Here is a 10,727-nt window from a genome sequence, read left to right on the forward strand (position 1 = left end):
CAACAGAGGCATAACTGGGCTCCCTGCTCCACATCAGCCCCTGGAAGTCACCCAGCAGCCAAAGGCATCTTTCCAAGACATGCGTCTGACAATGTCACTTGCCTACTTAGAACTCTCCCATGACTCTCTGAGACCTAGAAGACAGAGCCCAAATGTCTCAGCAGAGCTTACAAAAGCCTCATCTTTCACCCAACAACCCTTCCAATCCAGCCTTACAGGACTGTCTGTGGTTAACCAGACATGCCAGCTGTTCAGCCTCCAGGCTTTGATTGTGTGACTTGCTCTCTTGGCCTGGAGTGAGTTTTTCTCTCCACAGCCCCGTCCCACCCAGACTTATTTGCCTATCAAAGTGGATCAGCCTGGCAAGTGTCCACATTCATCTTTCAAGGCTCAGCTCACAAATCTCTGTGAAGAAATTTACACACACCCATACCCCACTCCCCACTCTCCTATTCTTTTGTTTTCTCCGGCAATACTCCAGCCACCCTCCAGCCACATCTCGAGGCACAAGACCAGGTTTTCTTCGGTGTGGGAACCAAGGCAAGTCACTTCCCACTCAGAGCCAAAGTCCACCCCTGTGCAACAGCACAGACGATTCTTTCCAGCTCTTCATGTAGACTAGCACACATTGGAGAGTTTTGGACATGGGTAGGAGGCTGCTTCTCTCTCCCAGGTGCAACTGCCCTTTCCCAGCCTTGCCAAACTGCATCACTTTCTATGACTGCTTCTTGACTTCCATTCTCTGCATCCCTTATCAAGTTCAGTTTGTGGCACCAGCTCTAAAGACTCACCAATTAAGCCTAAAAATACATTGTGTGAGAGCATCAGGAAGAGTGAACCATGCCCAGCTCTGGCCCCCAGGAGAAGCCAATTGCACGGATGCTCAAAGCCAAACTCCTGAGTTCTCCTTCACTCCCACACAGGCAGCCCAGAGGTCCAAAGAGGAGGAGGCAGAGAAGGTGCCACTGCAGAGGAAAGGGGAGAACCAGGAGGGCAAGTGCGTGTAGCTGCCAGGGAGGAAACAGTCATGTTGAATGCTGCAGGATGTTCTCATAGCATAAGGCCAGATCTTTTGGACATAAACCAGAAGTAGTATCATCACCCCTGAACCCTACCCAAATGGTTTTAGGGCTATATTCTTGTGTAACTCTTTTTTTAAAATCTGTATAACAAGTCCTTTCTCTGGAAGGCTGATCCTATTCAGTGGAAATCTTTTGCCTGGTGAGCACCTTGACAGGTTTGAGTGTGTGCACTTGCAGGTTGGAGCAATGCTGAACTGCTCTGCAAAATAGAATGAAATGTATTTGGACATTCAAGGGAGAGAAGGAGAGGGCATCCAAAAACAAAAGGAGGAAAGAAGGAAACCAGAAAGGTAGAGAAAGGTTAGGCGGTGCGGAGGGCAAAGAGCTGAGTCAACATTTTAAAACAAGGAAGGCTGCTGCATGATTCTAAATTATGTGTGGGGTGATGCTCACTGTGGCTGGCTCCCAAAGGGAAGTCTGTCATGCTCCCAGATCTTCATGTATGTGGGTCTCTTGGGGGTGGAGCAGCAATGGACTGATTTCACTTCTGGGCCATGTGAAGAGAGAAAGAGGGTTACCAGATTTGCACCTCAAGAACACAGGGTGCCTCAGGGACTCATAGTAATCTTTGCAGGAGTGAGGGGGGACTTTGGAATGGGGGCTCAAGTCATTCTGGTAGATCTTAAGTGCCCCCAGTTGACATCTGGCTCACACTTGTTAAGTGCAGAGCATCTAATAAACTCAGAGAAAACTGTTGACCTTTCTAAAGTACATCGAAGCCCTCTAGCATACCATCTCCTGAAGAATAAATGAACAAGTACACATATCTACCATGTCTTGCATGGTGTTTAACACTCCTTCCTTGCACTTGGCCACAGACCACAGGCACCCAGAGCTGGAAGAATCTGCAGAGAAGGCCCAGGTGAAAAGCCATTTACAGATGAGGCAATGGAGGCTCAGAAAGGGAAAGCAACTTTCTCAAGACCACACAGCTAATGGGTACAGAGCTGAGGCTCAAAGCCACATTTTCTGCCCCCCTGGTTTCTGCTTTTTCCCCCAGAGTACTGCGGTTGCTGTGAGTTAGGCTGAAGCCAATTTGGGTTTGAGGGCATTTCATTTAAATGTGTCCTGGGAGTCAGAATAGGAGACAATGAGTCCTTGTTTTCTAAGTGAATCTCCAAGGGTTATGAGTTCCAAGCAAACACATTCCTGAATCTTTGCCACTACATTTAAAACCAGACTAGAAAAGTTATAAATGGGCTTTTTCTCTCTACAGATAAGAGAACCACAGAATGTTAGGTCTTCAAGAGACGGACTAGTGGGGTGTTTCCCTGGCCAGATTCCCTCTAGCCAAAGAATCTGAATTCTCCACCATGCACCTTTAAAGTTACTGTAGACAGCTAACAGATGCGTGTCTATATTAGCTTCTACAACAAACATCGTAAATAGTTTTGAATCTTTTCTAGTTCTTTAATCAGAGAAAAACAACAATAGGCATTACACGAATTACATTCAATGTTTTGCAAAATATCTATTTATTTAACTAATCAAGATTCCACTTCTTCAAGAATGGCATAATGTGGATAACTAATGAAGCCAGGTTCTGGGTACATAGGGCTTCATGATCTTATTCTATTTTATCTATACATTTAAAATTCCATAGTAAAAAGTTGAAACCATATGTATATTTTTAAGTCTGTTTCTCAAATTAAAGAGAAGTAAGCACTTCCAGTATAAACATTTTTTGCCTATGGATTTTTAAAAATGCCAAATTGCCATCAACAAGTTCGTCTGTAGACCTATGCTTGTGTGAAAACTTCCATTTTAAAGATGTGAAAGTTGACATTCAGGATGGAGGGAGATGGCTGGGGGGCACTGCACAACCATAACCATAAGTTGAGGTAGCAACGATATCTCATTAATCTTTATCACCATCACTTTACACTTGCATGCACACACAAATGCACGCAAAACACTGAGAGGGTATTGATAAATCCCATTTGGACGGCCCACATTCTAGACTCCCTGCCTCCCCGACAGAAGCAGGTGCCCCATAGCACTGCATCCCTCCTGCTAATCTGCACTTGCCCCATTCCTCCAGAACTCCTTACTACTCATCTGTCTCCCTGCTACTCTCTGAGCAACCTGAAGGCAACAGTGAGGCTGTCCTCTCCCTTGGTCCTGTGCTGGGAAGGACCCTGCCCCACACAGAGTAGGAGTTCAATAAATAAATATTCCATTGTGTAAAAGTCAAGCCATGTAGCACTCTGGGCTTGGAGTAGGCAGTGGAGAGGAACACAGGAGAGGAGGCAAGTGGCTTAGAAAATAGAGCAAGAGATTTGCTCCTCACCCCAGCTGCACTGCTTACTACCTGTGGGGCCTCATTCTCTTCAGCAACAAAATGGGAGTCAAAAAGTTTAGTTTGCAGAGCTGGGGTGAAGAAGAGAGGACTAGTGTCCAGTGCCTGGCACACAGTAGGTGCTAAATAAAAGGCTGTTGTGACTAAAATGAAGATGCTGGGACGAAAATGACACCTGATGCAGAACTTGAGGCAAAGGTGAGTGTTCTGAGCAACAGCAGCAAAGGGCTACCAGGCTGACTTTAGCCAAAAACCTACAGTTCAAGGACTTTTAATAAAAGTGGGGGAGGAGAGAGAATTCACAGATATTTAGTACTTTTATGTACATGACCTTAATTAATCCTCATGTCAGCCTGGGAGGTGGGTGGTTTTGTGCTCACGTCTACAACAGAAAACATTAACACAAACAAGTTAAATTGCTCACCCAGGTTCTCAGGGGTGTTATAACTGCTGGAATTTCTGGCATCTCATGCAGGAAGGATTTCTGGGCTCCCAGGTACTTTCCCTATTCTCTAAATCAAATCAAGTCCTGGAAGCTGCTCAAAGCTCACCTTCTTCAGAAGCCAGGCCCTTGTGCCTTTGTTTAACAATGAACATGATTTCATTCCAAACTGGCCTAGTACAAGTTGACCTGAGCAGGGATGTTGTTGGGGAGTGGGTGAAGGAGCACAGAGCCTTCCTTTTCCCTCTCTGATGCCCATCAGAAAACGTGATGCAATGACTCTTCTCCATGCCTGTAACCCCAACTTCCCCAGTGTTCAGCTCTGAGTACTTGACCCTCTTAGACCTCTACCATCCCCTTAGGGACCATGGATTCAGGAGCTTCAAGGGTCATGCCAGGGCAAGAGAAAGGGAGAACCTGGGTGCAGACTTACCGGTGGTGTGACACTTGGTTGAGTGACTTCACTTCCCTGAGCCTCTGTTTCCTGCAAAATGGGGATAGAGATATTCACCTCACAGGTTGCAGCGAGAGTCTTCAAGAAGACCGTGGATAGAAAATGTACAGCCCATAGCATGCACTCACCAAATGCCAGCTTCCTAGGCTGTCATCCACAGCCCCCACACTTCCTTCACTGTGACCTCTGCCATTTCTGTGCGTCACCACCATGCACCATGAGCTTAATATTTTTCTATAACTTGACTCACTTTAAAAACTCAATCTCACTTCCACAAATAGAAAAACCAGTAGCACTCAAAAGGCATTTATTCATGTGTTTAATCAATAATTATCCAGCACTCACCATGCACCAGGTACTATTCTGGGGGCCAGGGGTGTAGCAGTGAACCAATGACCCCTCACCCTCAGAGAGTATGCTCTCCAGACAGAGAGCAAATAGAATATGACATCGGCAGCTGCACATGCTGTGAAAACGAAGACACCAAGGAACAGGGCTAAACTAGAGGGGTGGGGGAGCGGGAACTCGTGTAGTGAGGTCAGCAGAAGTAAATTTACCCTGACCTAATAAAGTTAAGCTTTAGGGCCCCTTGCTCATCTGGGTCCCTTCTTGTTCCCCTGATTAATGCTTCGTGACCAAATTTTTATTCACAATTGTGTATTCTTTTTCCTAAAGACCACTCTCAAAACTTACGTAAGCATCAGGCTCCACAAAGCCTGCCTCTGCTCCCAGAGATCAGGAAAGGCCTCTCTGAAAAGGTGACATTTGAGCATGGACCTGAATAATTAGAAAGGAAACATTAAAATGAGCAAAGTAAGATTCTTGGCCCTGAGACAGGGAGCCAAGAGATTCTGAAAAGGTCCCAAGCTATTTGCTTTGTAGAGTTAAAAGGCTACATTTAAACTTATATCTCAGGTCAGATCTCAACTAAAAGTGACCCGAAAGTTTTTGCATCTCCTCAGAGTCCCCACCCATGCTAAGGCCTCAGCCAGGCCTGAGAAGCAGGTGTGGGAGACAGCAGGAGAGCTTCAGAGGATAAGAAGCACTGGTAGGCCTGGGGTCACAGGGAATGGCTGTGGATAGAGACAGGAGGAGGATGAAATCAGGACAGACGGTACCAAGTGCTGACGAGGATGTGGAGCAACTGGAACGCTCATATACTGCTGGTGGAAATGCAAAGTGGTATAGCCACTTCAGAAAACAATTCAGCAATTTCACATAAAATGAAACACATATTCAACCTATGACTCAGCCATTGCTCTCCGTGGTTTTACCCCAGAGAAATGAAAACTTATGTTCACACAAAAATCTGTGCATGGCAGTTTCTAGGAGCTTTATTCATAATAGCCAAAACTGGGAAAAGCCAAAATCGCTCAGGTGTCCAACAACAGGTGAACAGATGAACAAATTCTGGTCTATCCATACAATGGATTACTCCTCAGCATGACAAAGGCACAAACAACTGATCTACCCAACAACATACATGAGTCTCATAGACATCACGCCAAGCCAGAACCAGACATAAAATAACCTATCTGTATGGTTCCATCATCCAATACTCCAGCTATCCCAACCAAAATCAGGTGGAGGGCAGGTACAAAGGGAGACGAGAGAACTTCAATCAAAGAGAAGACTGAACTGTTCTATCCTTTGATTGTGGCATATTATACCCGATTACAGATGCACACACTGAGGTCTAAGGTCACATAGCCAGTTACATGGTGACCTACCCTGCCTGGGCAAAGCAGGCAAGCCCAGGTCCTCTGCTCTGGAAGCCCAAATCTTTCCCTTCCCTCTTCTCCACACATCCTCCACCATGCAGAGGGGATATGAACTGGGAGACCATTCACTGAACCCCAAGGGCCCAGAGCCCAGCACTGGGCTGGCAGAGCCAAAAAGAAAGAGAGCTAGAGGGAGTTCCAAGAACTTGTGAGCTTGTAACTGTGGGGCTGTGGCTAGGCGCCATTGTAAGGAAGCGCTTCTTTCCTGGGCAGCGCACGCCCAGCGGTGTGAGGGAGTGGACTGGGAGGTAGCCCTGGTTTTGCCCAGAAAGATCCTGTTTCCCCTGGCACTTTTTCCAGCGCAGCCTGCCAGGAGAGATTAAGATCGCAAAAAGCAACACGATGCCGCTGGAGAAGGAGATTAGTGGATTCTGGGGTGCTTGTCTCCCTGAGAAGGCAGTTTGTTTGAGATCTGACTCCAATCCCAGGATGAAGCTACGCCAGTTCCCACTAGAGAGAGAAGGCCCCTGAGGCAGGGAGGCCTCTGGCCAAACCTAACAGGATGGAGATTCCAGAATCCTGAGGGAACCATGGAGGAGGTTCTGGGGTTCCATGGGAGCCGTAGCTTCAGTACCTCCTGCTGATGATGAACTCTGTTACAGACCAGACCCCTGGGTTGACTGAGAACACAGGTGGCCTTGGTCCTGCAGAGCTGGTCCAGAATGGAAAGAACCTGGCTGGTTTGCTCCAGAGTGCGATGGCCTGGACCCAGAGGTGTTGGGGGAGGTTCATCTCTCAAAAGGGTGGGGAAGGAATAACCAGTTGACATGGAGGCTGGCAGAACTTTTTCAAAGTAAAATGTAAAACGTGAAAGGTTTTTGATGTTATCGCTGTTTGGAGCACAATGAGACACCTCCTGGTGACCCAAGAATCTTCTGTCACTTTTCTACTACCTGCGGTGGCTTTAGAATGGGAATATTAAGGAGAAAGTTCCAGGCCCTACGACTGGGTCAACTGTGGGGAAGAGATAAAGAAACAACTGAAACTCACAGTGAAAGGACAATCAGACCCCACTTAGGCAGCAGTCTGAAGCCAAAGTGGATGGGGATGGTTTGCAGGAATTTGCATCTTACAGGGCCTTGGGTTCCCTCGGGCATGAAATGAGGACTTTAGTCATACTCTTTCTGATTTTCAGGGGCTGGGGCCACTGGCTGCCATCTGAGATACATGTTCACAGGGGATGGGAGAAGATGGAAAAGCAAACATGGTGCGTCTCCTACTCTCAAAGAGCATCCAGCGTGTAGTTCAGCAGGTGAGCCAGGCTCCCAGCAAGCTTAGGAGAGTAGAAAGGGGCACACGGAAGGAACAGAGAGAATGATGGAGGAGATGGAGGGAGAGGGAGAGAAAAAAGAGTGGGGAGAGGGACCATGTAACACTATTGCTACCAGAACTAAAAAGCAGGTGGAGGGCAGGTAAAACAGGGCACAGAGAACTTTCTGGGGAGATTGAAATCTTCTATCTTTTGATTGTGATATATTATACCTCTCCCTTTGTACCGCACACAGGGCAAGAGACACATTGCACGTGTTCTGGAATTTGGACTCCCACCAACTGCTAATCTGCTCCTAGTTTCATCTCCCCAGCCGCTTGTACCAATGCCCTCTTGACACCACTGCAGACCTCCTTAGCCTTCTTTCATGTCCCAGTCAGCCCTGAAGCTACCAGCTCCAATGCAGCTTTGCTTGTTTTATGAAGGTGCAAACTGTCCCAGTCTCACCTCTGACTCCTCCCTGTCCTCTTTCATCTGCCCCAGGCTTTCCTGACTGAGGGGCCCCGAACCCACCTGGTGCTCACCCAAATGCAACATAGCATAAACACTTCATGGGTTACCCCGATCACAGGGGGGATGAATAAATGGCACCCCTTCTTTCCCAGGAAGGCAGTTCTGGGACTCATTTTCAGGAGGCTTCTTATAAGGCCCCACCACATTGAGCAGAAGCAAGCCCAGCACGCCTCCTTGGACCACTTACCCCCTTCCCAGCTTCCTGGGAATGTACTCAAAGAACTCATCCCACAAAAGCCTCTGATTTGGGCCCTGCTTGGGGGAAACTAGGCTAGGACACCCTCATCAGGATGAATCTGCAGTGCCATCTGGGAAGAAGCACCTTGGGACTGTGGGCTTGCTTTCTTGGAAGCCAGGACTGCCCTGACCTCCCCATCCCCAGCAGCAGGTGCACAGACAGGCTTTGCAGACCATTGGGCCCCACCTCCCAGCCTCTCTGCTTGGCTCCCACATCCTGACTTGACTATGCTGAAAGGCTCAGTCTGGTCCCCAGACTGAGTTCTATAAATAGCCAGTAGGTGTGTTTACCAAGAGTGCACTAACCTTCCACTAGCAGGGACAACACGATACTTTAGTTACTTGATGTTTGGAGGTTGCTTTGCTCAAGGCAAAGTGACTGATCCACCAAACCTGTCTGGTGGCCTGTATTTCCACAGGCCGCTCCAATTTGCCAGCCTGAGATCCTGGTGTAAAGCCCAGAGCTGCTGCCCATCTGGATGCTAGGAGTCTGGGTTCCCAGCTCAGCTCTACCATGGGCACTGTATGACCCTGGAGAAATCTCCAGGCCTCTTTGTCTTTTCCCTGTGAACTGAAAAAGAATGATACATTCTCCAAAGTCCTTCAAGCTGCAACAGGACTAGAGAATCATACTCCCTCCTGTGCTCAGAGAAACAAAGTTCAGGTCTACCCACAGAACTCCACCCCGGTTAACATTCTCCCTGCACAACCACTCCCTAACAGAATATATGTAACTTCACTCCAGTGCTTGCTGGTTGGTATTTACATGGGGAAAAATGTGTGTATATGTCTCCAAAATTCAATATAACTTTTTTAAAAGAAATAATGTACAGGAAGATAATTAAGGTACATTCTAAATACAATCAGTAGACTGTCTGAATTAAGTTATGTTTTCAAAAACATGAAAGTGGTGGCTAGGCGCGGTGGCTTGTGCTTGTAATTCTAGCACTTTGGGAGGTCAAGGTGGGCAGATCACTTTGGGCCAGGAGTTTGGGACCAGCCTGGCCAACATGGTGAAATTCTGTCTCTACTAAAAATACAAAACTTAGCTAGGCGTGGTGGCACACACCTGTAATCCCAGCTACTCAGGAGGCTAAGGCATGAGAATCACTTGAACCCGGAAGGCAGAGGTTGCAGCAAGCTGAGATTGAGCCACTGCACTCCAGCCTGGCTGACAGAGCGAGACTCCACCTCAAAAAATAAATAAATAAATAAATAAATAAATAAATAAATAAATAAATAAATAACATGAGATTGACAATGAAGTAGGTGGTGCCTCTTGGCTGTTGCTGGCACTAAGAGAGTCCAGGTTCCTGTTTACAGAGTAACTGCTTGTTAATGTCTATATCAATTATGTGGTGACCACGAAGCAAAACTTTAAGCATCTTACAACCTAGTATGACTGTTTGTTACAAATATAAGCATTTTACTGTATTTTAGTTAGATGTTAGGAAACTGGTTAAGGGACTGGGTTAACCAATAACAATATAACTTTTTTCCCTTTAAGAATAATGAAAAGACAATAAACAAAAAGAGATGAAAGGAAAGGAAATATGTTCCCAGAAGCGTTTTCACACAGAACAACTCATTTTGGGGGATAGATTATTGACATTCAACAGGAGATGCCATGCAGTCTTCCCAACTGACAGGGCAGCTATATTCTTGGAAAATTTGGTGTGTGTTAAAGCCTTGCACATATGCCTGATGTTTATTATGTAAAGCAAAGTTGAGTTTTTAGATTAGATAATCATCTAATCTACATCAGTGTCCTGAGAGACATTCAAAAGTCACGTGGAATGCAAGACAGTCCCTCATTGTGAGATGGCCCATGCATTGCAGAGTGTCTCGTACCCTTGGTTTCTTACAGGTCACCCAATGATGCCAGCAGTTGTCTCTTAACATCGTGCCCACCAGAAATACCCTACACACACATTTCTAAAGGGCCGCCCAGGGCATTTCCGTCTGCATGGAAAATGTGCCCTAAAGAAGAGTCACCATGTACACTAGGATAGCTGTGTGTTGGGTGTGGGGATGGGGCATTTATTATTTGTTGAAGGTTTCAAGAACTTCCCCATTCTTTCCATGAGCTTTGTTAGTTTGTTTTTTGTGAGACGTGGGTGCAGTTTGAGACAAGGTCTCACTCTGTCACCCAGGCTGGAGTGACAATGAAATGGGCGGTGCCTCTTGGCTGTTGCTGGCACTAAGAGAGTCCAGGTTCCTGTTTACAGAGCAACTGCTTGTTAATGTCCCAAACTCCTGGCCCAAAGTGATCTGCCCACCTTGTCCTCCCAAATTGCTAGAATTACAAGCACAATTATATGCAGTGGCATGACTCACCACAGCCTCAACCCCCCAGGCTCAAGCACTCCTCTCACCTCAGTCTCCTGAGTAGCTGGCACACACCATCACATCCAGCTATTTTTTTTTTAATTTTTAGCAGAGACAAGGTCTTGCTATGTTGCCCAGGCTGGTCTTGAATTCCTGAACTCAAGCAATCCTCCCACCTCGGCCTCCCAAAGTGTTGGGATTACAGGCGAGAGCCACCACACCCAGCTTCCATGAGCTTTTTTTTTAAAAAAAAATTGCAATAGCATTCTAATATCATAAAAATTTGCTCTTTAAAGTGTACAATGCAGTGGTTTTTAGTAC

At 46.6% G+C, this 10,727-nt stretch overlaps 1 long non-coding RNA gene across 1 annotated transcript; it reads left to right on the forward strand.

Annotated features, from left to right (window-relative positions):
* Positions 1 to 6,660: 6,660 nt before the first annotated feature.
* LOC108514687 (uncharacterized) lies at positions 6,661 to 7,816 on the forward strand. The gene is made up of 3 exons (XR_001881299.1): positions 6,661 to 6,772; positions 7,194 to 7,310; positions 7,564 to 7,816. It is a non-coding gene; the product is annotated as an uncharacterized LOC108514687 (long non-coding RNA).
* Positions 7,817 to 10,727: the final 2,911 nt, after the last annotated feature.

The sequence above is a fragment of the Rhinopithecus bieti genome, unplaced genomic scaffold (genome assembly GCF_001698545.2).
Source record: "Rhinopithecus bieti isolate Rb0 unplaced genomic scaffold, ASM169854v2 scaffold_31548, whole genome shotgun sequence".
In the NCBI taxonomy this organism is placed as follows: Eukaryota; Metazoa; Chordata; class Mammalia; order Primates; family Cercopithecidae; genus Rhinopithecus; species Rhinopithecus bieti.